Source organism: Meleagris gallopavo, chromosome 2 (assembly GCF_905368555.1).
Source record: "Meleagris gallopavo chromosome 2, MGAL_WU_HG_1.1, whole genome shotgun sequence".
NCBI lineage: Eukaryota > Metazoa > Chordata > Aves > Galliformes > Phasianidae > Meleagris > Meleagris gallopavo.
This window is the reverse complement of record NC_139405.1, coordinates 76,003,615-76,012,920: the sequence shown is the minus strand read 5'-3', so window position 1 is coordinate 76,012,920 and position 9,306 is coordinate 76,003,615. Positions and strand designations below refer to the sequence as shown.

Genomic DNA, 9,306 nt, shown 5'->3' with positions numbered 1-9,306 from the left:
CATTCTTTAAAATAAATTGTTAGTAGCAGTCTTTAAATGCCTTTCTTTAGGAAGGAGTGAAATAAAATTATAGACGTCTGGTTGGACAGCAAAATTACAACCTCACACTTCCAGATTTTGACTTTTTAAATAAAAACTGAACTTGTATAGAAATTGTGCTTCGAACCTCACATTTCATTGAGAAGGATTAAATTCAGAAAAATGAGAAGAACGAAGACATTGAGCTCAGCTACCAAAACAGCTGAAGCACAATGAGTGTTCTTGTGCACTTTCTGACTGCTGCAAGTAAATTTAGACTAGCCCTTCTGAATTAGGTTAACACTAGCTAGAGCTGAAACATCTTTAATTCATTACAATTCACCTCTAATCATTAACTTTAGCAATCCTTAATGTCCACATCAGAATACACCCTGAGTTAACAGTGCTTTTGAAGGAGTCATAGTGCAAGTGTCATCAGCTAACTCAAAACCCAACAGTGCTTCATTTTCTTACCAGGGCACTTTCAATACTTGGTGAGTTTCCCATTTTTAGGCTCCAAAACAAGATACCTCAAATTACACACATCTGAGCTTGTCCTCTCCCTTCTTTTTAAAGGTGCTACCATCTGCTGGGCAACAGCACGTCCATAAGCCATTTTCAGTAGTGTACCAAAACCCTTATTCACAATATTGAGCTTGTATATGAGGACAGCATAGAAGTAAAACTAACTGAGAGAGTGAGTGACAGAAAGATTAAATGACTTTTGAAAGAAAAGTGGTTTTGACTCAGAAGCCAGATCCGTGTGAAGTTTTTCATCAACAAATCAGGTATGGCAACTTCATCATAATCCACCACTTAAATAACTGTACTCGAAACACAGAGCTTTAATAGGGAATACATCAATAAAAAGTTTTAGCAGTTTAACATTAAGTATTACCTCTATCTGTTGCAGTACAGTTGCCAGGACATCTTTCACCACAATGCTCAACTTTTCCATTATTAAAACCTGTTCATATGCCATCCTAGATAGGAATAAAGCAAGCAATTAGAACACGTTCATTCAGTAACACAGCCCACCTGGGATGACCAAGTTTTCGTCTTGGAAATCACCCTTCCTTCCCATTTTTACACAGCCAATGGTTGTAGACATTTGAGTTTGACAACTTAAATTGAACAGATCCTAATATTGTTTCTTAGCATTTTCAAAAATGAGAATATAGACTATACTCCTAGAAAAATGAGTAATACATTTTAATAGGAAACTTAGAACTAGATTTGTCTGTTTCTACTGACAAAGAACTTCCAGCTGTCAACTTCATTTTCTTCACCTCAACTCTTATACTAATTTCCCGATGAAGTGTACACTGACATAAAAGTCACCTTGAGGTAATCTCTGTCAATTTACAATGTAAATCTTAGACATATTTTACCAGCTCTTTCACAAGCGGTTTGAAATAACCGAAACTATTCACCCACCTTCCTAGCCTACACATCTCAAATAGATCACGTCAAATAACATGCCTGAAGTACACTAATATCTCATTTCTAAGCTAATGACAATGTTACTAATTTAATTACAAGTATGTTGCTAAGCCATTTAACAAGTTAATTTATCCCCACAGATCATTCAAAACATACACAGCTTTCAGGAAAATCCACTTGTGTGTACCAAATACTCTTCTAGTTCCAATGGTGCTTCCATGGTGGGCTAAAATCAAAATTAAACAAAAATTAGTTCAAGTAGAAAATCTGTTACAAAGGTCTGAGCACCATCTCATAGAATACCATGACAGGAAGTGATCAGCAGGAACTAAAATTTCTTTTCATACAAAAAAAGTTATCAATGTTAGTGTACAATTGTCTGCCAAGAACTTGCAGTTGAAAATACACAGTGGAAAAAAGGTGGCCTGAAATCATTTCAGACCATTTTTTTAGGATAAAGAACCAAGTCATTTAAACTTCTGTTTTATGTTACACACTTATTCATAATGTTAGTCCTAATATTTGTAGATTCCTTCCAACTGAACTATTGTACCGTTCATAGTTTACAGAATCAGTAGTTACATTCAAAAATGGCCACATATGTGAGTTCACATTAGCTCCAATACATGCCCAATGCAAGACAGTTAACAGTTAGTAAATTACACTGATCTCAAAGGTGGTGCAAGTTAATCAAGTGATTTATCATGTAGGCCCACATACTTAATGAAGTGATACAGAAAAGATGGTAATTAAAAACATGCGACCTCAGCGCTGGTCTTAACTCACATAATTACTCATCAGTTTAAAGGTGATCATGAAAATCACTTTTTCTGTTTTGTTCCACTCAACAGCCATACAAAGATGAAATCTCCAGCACCTCACACATTCTATACTTTTGTCAGACAAAAGTGTGGAAACTGAAATGGAAACATTTACATGCAGGGCTATTCCTGTAACAAAAAAAAAAATAACTATTACCTTAATGCCTCTGTACAACATATTGGACACCACTGAAAGTTTCTGCTTCATACCTAAAAATAAACAGCAGACAAGCTTACCACTTGAAACGAGCAGATACTTAGTAATAGGTCCCCTGATAACACTCATTAAGACTTTCTGAAGTCACAGAAGCAATGAAATGTTAGGTACTCAAGCCTTAGTTTGCAGTTTTTTCAGAAGGCAGCAAGAAATACAGCCACTTATGTAACAAGGTAACAAGTTACATTCGTTCACAAGGCAAAGAAAATATTTGTTTTGTTAGGTACATTTCAAATACATTATTTCTTTCAACAGAGATGTTTATTACTATACACCATGTAGATGAAATAAAAGCCACAGTCCGTGATAGACTACTATCTTGGCTTGGTTTCAGACGAAAGCAATTCAAGTATATTTATTGCACTCAATAACCACGGTTGTACTAACAGCTAGTAAAGATACAAGAATTTCACTGCTCAGTAACCTAACACCTGACTTGGGATATCATTAGATGAGCCATCTCAAGGCAGAGTGATTGCCTCTTACATGAATACAGTCACCTCCTAATTGCTGCTTGCAGATAAGCCTCTTTTGCTTACAATTCCTGCTTTTCCAGGACAACTACTGCTCAATGACAGCAGCATTCCCACAGAGAAAGGAGCGTCTCAGGCTAAAGATTTTAAAAAAATATGCATTTCCATAACGCTTCTTTTATTCTGCTCTCACTGTCTAGCAACAAAGCAAGCCTCAACGGTTAAAGTGTTCATCTGGTGACTCACGAAGCACACAATCCTATGACGAAGTAAAAGGGCCACTGAATTCTTCACAGACGCCCTAACTTCGTATTAGAATACTTCTCTCCCGTCGATCTATGTGGCGGCGTGAGAATAGATAATTTAATCGACAACTAAACGCAACAAAGGGCCGCCCCGCTCTACGAAGGGGCTGATTCTGATCCTAACGCTTCACGGCTGCCGGCGCAGGCGGGCAGCGATCGCCCAGCAGCCCCCGAGGGCACCTCTACGGCCGCCAGCTTCAGCTCAAGATGGCGCAGGCCACCAGAGCCCCGCCGGGCAACGCCCGCACCGGGGCAAAATGGGACCCCGCCGCCCACGCGGCCGCCGCCTCTACAAACTACGCGTCCCAGAGTGCCCCGCGCCATTTCCGGCAGGGAGCCGCGCCCATCACTTTCCCGCCTCCCTCCCGGGGGGCGCGGGGCACGCCGGGACCTGCAGTTCGCCCCTCCGTTCCTTCGCCGCCGCGGCGCTTTACCCCTCGGGCCGCGGCCTCACGGCGGTTGCCGCCCCGCAGTGCCCGCACCCTGTACGTGCCGCCCCAAGGAGCGAGCCTCGCCGCCTGCTCCAGTTTCAAACAAATACGCGGCATCGCGACGCGGTATCCCCCCAGATGTCCAAGTGCGAACCAATAAGCCCGGATGCCCCTCAGCTCTACTCGCACAGCGCCGTACTCATATGCCCTCCCGACCCCTTACCGCCGCCGCCACCGCTCCACAGGAAAAGAGAGGGCGGGGGGCGCTCGCGGCCTTTATATGGACTTAGCGGGGTGGGAACGAGGCTAGCCCCGCCCATCGCCCCGCGAGCCGGGGGGTGGGGCCTGTGAGGGCCGGGCGCGGGAATGCGCTTTCCCGGCCCAGCGCGCGCCCGCGCTCGGAGGGGCCGGAGGTGGCTGCATCGCTTCTCGCCCGGCCCTCAGCCCGCGGACGGGGCGGGGCTGCGGCTGGTAGCGTGGTTCCCTTAGCGCCGCGTTCGGGGGCCTGGTGAGGAGCGTTAGAAGAGGCGGGATTTCGTGTGTCAGCCGGCTGTTGTTGGGGATCTCACCTCACAGGGATTTTGCATAAAACGCAGAACGAATAGAGACAGAAACCAAACGCAGCTCCACCTCATGAGCTTATTACGAATGCGTCTGCTGAATTCTTGTTTGCTTTTGTTTATGTTCTGATAGTGTTTCCAGGGCTTAAGCTAGCTGAACTGTTCTATAGCTCTGCCTAAGCGTTTCAGCTTTCCTTTGTCTCTAATTAGATCTTCCTGGAATCGCACCGCTCGCACGCCCTTTCCCTTTTTGGAAATGGCACGCACCGCTTTACCACGTACAGCATTCCGAGTCGGCGGGGCTGACAAATTGTCTGGTGCTCACAGCGGGTGGAACGCTTTCTGGCACGGCTATTGCTTCCTTCTGCAGTTTGTCACTGGAGGGTCAGATCACTGCTCCGCGGTGAACCCGAGGGTGGGCTCGCTCCAATCCCAGACAGAAAGCGGCTTGGTTTGCAGCTGGATGGCCTCGTGTGCTGATGTGGCAGTGGTAGCGAAATGATTGTGAACTGCTGTGAAACCACATCCTAAATTGTAGCATCGTAGAATCATTAAGGTTGGAAAAGACCTCTAAGATCACCTTAGAGTTCAATCATCAGCCTACCCCCACCCTGCCCACTAATCACATCCACGTGGTTCTTGAGCACCTCCAGGGACGGTGACTCCACCACCTCTTGGGCAGCCTGTGCCACTGCCTCACCACTCTTTCTGAAAAGAAAATTTTCTAATATCCAACCTGAATCTCCATTGGTGCAACTTAAGACCATTACCTCTTGTCCTATCTTTGTTACCTGGGAGAAGAGGCCGAGTCCCACCTCACTCCATCCTCCCTTCAGATAATTGTAGAGAGTAATAAAGTCTTCCTTGAGCCTTTTCTTCTCCAGTCTAAACAATCCAGTTCCCTGAGCTGCTTCCCATAAGACTTGTGCACCAGACACTTCACCAGCAATGTTGCCTTTCTTTGAGCACGTGCTTTGTGAAGGGAACCACACTAGCTTCTGTAATCTGGCAGAAGAAACTTGTTATCGCAGTTAGATTTTAGGGGATAAGTCTACTGGTAGTGCCTGAATGCAAATTGCACACAAACTTTATATTCCAAGAGAAATACAGCTCATATTTCTCAACATCACATACATCTGCTAGTCACTGGCAAAGCTTCTGGATCAAAGGAAGTACAGTTTAATGGAGATGAGCAATAATTACAATTACAAGGCTGAAAAATGTTAACAATGACAACAGCAACAAAAAGCCTGCAATTGGAGCTACACCCCAGGTGTTTGGATGAGAGTGCAGACTGTAGAGCAACACCTGATCCTCGAATTCTGCTCTGCAGCAAAATCCAAAGGCTAGTTGGAGCCACAAGTGTGATTGCAGCAAGGCTTAATTTATAATGAGCCCATCCCAGTTTAGCTCTCCCCACACCTGTGCCTGTATGCACAGTGTTACCCCTGGAAAGGAGAGTGCTGGTTCTGAGATGCTGGTGGCACACTGTTTTGCCTCTTTTGAGGCACAAATTTATGCCTGGTGGTAAGGGCACTGCTAGGAATTTTCAGCTCGAGGTAACTTTCTCCAAGTTATCTTTTCTTGCTTTAAAAGATTTTTTTTTTTTTCTTGTTATTTCTCCCCCCACTTCCCTTATGTTCCTATTTTGAATCTAGCTTCCTGGATTTTCTCCTGTAGCTTTGCAACTTTGATGACTCACACCTCTTGCTTTAGTTTGGGGTTGTTACTAGCACATCCTTTGGGATACTGAGTTCCCCTCCCCTCTCAGCTTCCCAGCAGGAAGTCTATTGTGCGCAGCTTTAATTTCTTCCTTCTCAGAACTGATAGTACTCACTGTGAAGTCCTGAGCTGACTTTACCCTATTTTGCACTATGTATCATAAAAATTGCGAGTTGTGAAAATGTCATTTGGCTTGTGATTTTGGCCCTGGTAATTATTGGCTATAATTATTTACACAGAGAATAATTCTTTATATAAATTTCTCAATGGTTTCTCTTCAAAATTTTAGTCACCTTACTGTAACAGAAAAATAAGTATTTTTTGTTCGTAACTGAGATCATAAAAATGTTAGACTGGTGCACAGAGTCAGAGCACAGGGTCACCTCCCAGTATCCTGCCTCCAACTGTAGACAGAAGTAAATTCCTAGGGAAGGGAGCAGGGACAGAACAAGCACATAGGAATCCTTCCCTGAATATGTGCTCAGCTTCTGGGAATACCAAACTTAGACTCCTCCCAGAGGATGGTGGTTTTCTGTGTGTGAAAATGAAACAACTGTCCAATCCTCAATAAATTTGCCTTCCATAAACTTGTGAAACGTTCTGTGGGGCTTGTATAAAATTTTAGCATCCACAGTATCAATGGCAGGGAGTACCACAGCTTAATTACCAAATCACAAAATTGCAGGGGTTGGAAAAGACCTTAAGAGATCAACGAATCCAACCCCCCTGATAAAGCAGGTACCCTACAATAGGTCACATAGGTAGGCATCCTGACAGATCTTGAATATTTTCATGGTAGGAGACTCCCAATTAGTGTTATGTGAAAGTGCACATCCTTTAGTTTGCTTTGTACCTAATATCTATTACCTGGCTACCCAGTTTTAGAAGAAGCCCTGAGCAACCCATCCATGCATGACTATCCCCTTTTATTAGTGACTGTATAAAACACCATGAGGGACACCTCTACACACAGCAAGTCTTCTCACAGAGGCTGCAGAAACCTCATTTGCTTACTCATTCCTCATATGGAAATCAATTTCTACCCTTGACCTTACTTTTGTTGTTCTTTTCCAATATTTTTCACATTTCTCTTTGAGATTTGGTCTGAAAGTGTGTTAAAGAAGCAAGCACAATATGGGCTTTTAGAGTGTGTGTTGATCATCATCATCATAGAATGGCCTGGGTAGAAAAGGACCACAATGATCATCAAGTTTCATACCCCTACTATGTGCAGGGTCGCCAACTACCAGACCAGGCTGCCCAGAGCCACATCCAGCCTGGCCTTGAATGCCTCCAGGGATGGGGCATCCACAACCTTCTTGGGCAACCTGTTCCAGGATGTCACCACCCTCTGTGCTAAAAACTTCCATTTATCTTCTTGTCACCTATGAGGATCTGATGTGCATAGATGTACATTCTGGTTTTGTTTTTAATAAGCATTTTCATTTTTAGATCCCCTTTCTAAATTTGAGTCCAGCTGTGGTGGACTTTTAGTTGCTCCTGCAAAGATAGAGTGTCTAAATGTACAGTGGATGCTCATATAGAAACTTCTGTTTTACTGACAACCTGATCAGTTTATTTGTGGCTAAAATTAACAGTAAAGTATGACTGAGCTTTATACAGCAACACAACCAAAACCAAACCCTCTGCAGGAAGTTACTTAAAAGAAGCAATGAAGATGATATATTAAGACAGCCAGACTAGTTAATACTAACTGTTTTGATTTGCTATTTTTTCCTCTGTTGGCCAAGATAAGTCCATGTGCTAGCTCCAGAAACACAGGACTGTAACTACTTTATTGGTTAACAGAAATGTTCATTATTTTGATGATATGCTCAAAAATACTTAAGGGATGTTCTACAGTGAGGCTTTGTTAGTACTTGGGACCATCATCTTTCTCTCCTTGTTCAAGTTATATACTCACTGTATATTATTGAAAGACAAAATACTTAAACTGCTGGATGGGTGCTGTTTATTTTATTGAATTTTTCTTCTTCTTAAAAGATGAAATGAATAGATGAGAGGAAAGTGTTGAAGGGGGAATGCTGCAGAAAGAATGGTGAAGAATAATGCCATTTAAGATTCTTATAATATTCCTAGGGCCCAGCTGTTAATTAATATTTGTAATCACTTCATTCATTTACAGGGAATAAAACTAAAAAGTGTTTTATTTCATACAGCCTTGAAAAACTGTCAGTCTTGGTCTTCCCATTCCTTACCAAGAGGCTGTCTCCGAGAAGACAAGTCTGCTGAGCTATTGGATTTTTTTAATTCAAAACTGTTTTTAAGATTGCCACCTTTCAAAGTCTTGCTTACAAGTAAAATATCTGATAATCACACCATATAAAAAATCAGGAAGAACAACACGTATTTACCTTACCCTTGCTAAAGTTAAATGTGAAGTATTACAACAAAGTAAAAGTTGTAAAACTTCATTCCATCATCTGGGTTTGAATCTGGGCATGGTAAGTACAGATAGCTTGGTAAGAAGGAGGCACTCCCTTTGAAGCGGAGATTTCTTGGAAACTTAACAATCTGGAACATTCCATCTGATAAAGTAAGAAAAGAAAACATGCATACTCATTATTGTGCTCATAGCATGCATATTGAAACACAAGTATTAGTTAAAGATGTAGGAATTGTAAAGCTGTGTCAGGGGAGGGTCAGCTGGGGTGTAGGGAAAGGTTCTTCTCCAGAGGGCGGTGGGAATGGCACAGGCTGCCCAGGGCAGTGGGCACAGCCCCAGTCTGCTGGAGTTCAAGGAGCACGTGGACAATGCTCTCAGACATAGGGTTTGAATTTTGGGTGGTGCTGCGTGGAGATGGGAGTTGAACTCAGTGATTCTTGTGCGTCCCTTCCAAATTAGGATATTCAAAGACAAAAAAAAAAAACAGCATTATCTGCAGTGCTAATATATCCTTTTTAAGAGATTTAATTTTGCATCACATCTTCACTTTGATGATGCATAAATCTTTCCTGGTGTTCCTCAAGTCTTTTTTATTGTAGAATTGTCTCCGTGTTGTCTTGCTCTTGAAAGTAGCATGTTTTCCAGGACTGGACAGTATATTAGCAGGCTCTGTATGCATAGCTTGCTCTTCTAGTTGCTCAGTTCTTCATGCAGAGGGAGAGATCAAACAACACGTTATGAAGGTGTATTTTAACTCATACAGGTCAACTGACCTCATGAGCTGCTGCTGAAAGATGTGACCTTGTTCTTCCCTCCCTCTCTGTCATCACTACAGGTTAATCATCATGGTTGTAGAAGCAACTGCTGAGGGAGATAGAAAACCTTTTTTTTTTTCTTTTTTTTTTTTCA

At 42.6% G+C, this 9,306-nt stretch overlaps 1 non-coding gene across 1 annotated transcript; it reads right to left on the bottom strand.

The window, feature by feature from the left end:
* Window positions 1–761: 761 nt before the first annotated feature.
* LOC116216396 (small nucleolar RNA SNORD50) lies at window positions 762–829 on the bottom strand. Its single transcript, XR_004159077.1, has one exon. It is a non-coding gene; the product is annotated as a small nucleolar RNA SNORD50 (small nucleolar RNA).
* Between the last annotated feature and the right edge of the window lie 8,477 nt (window positions 830–9,306).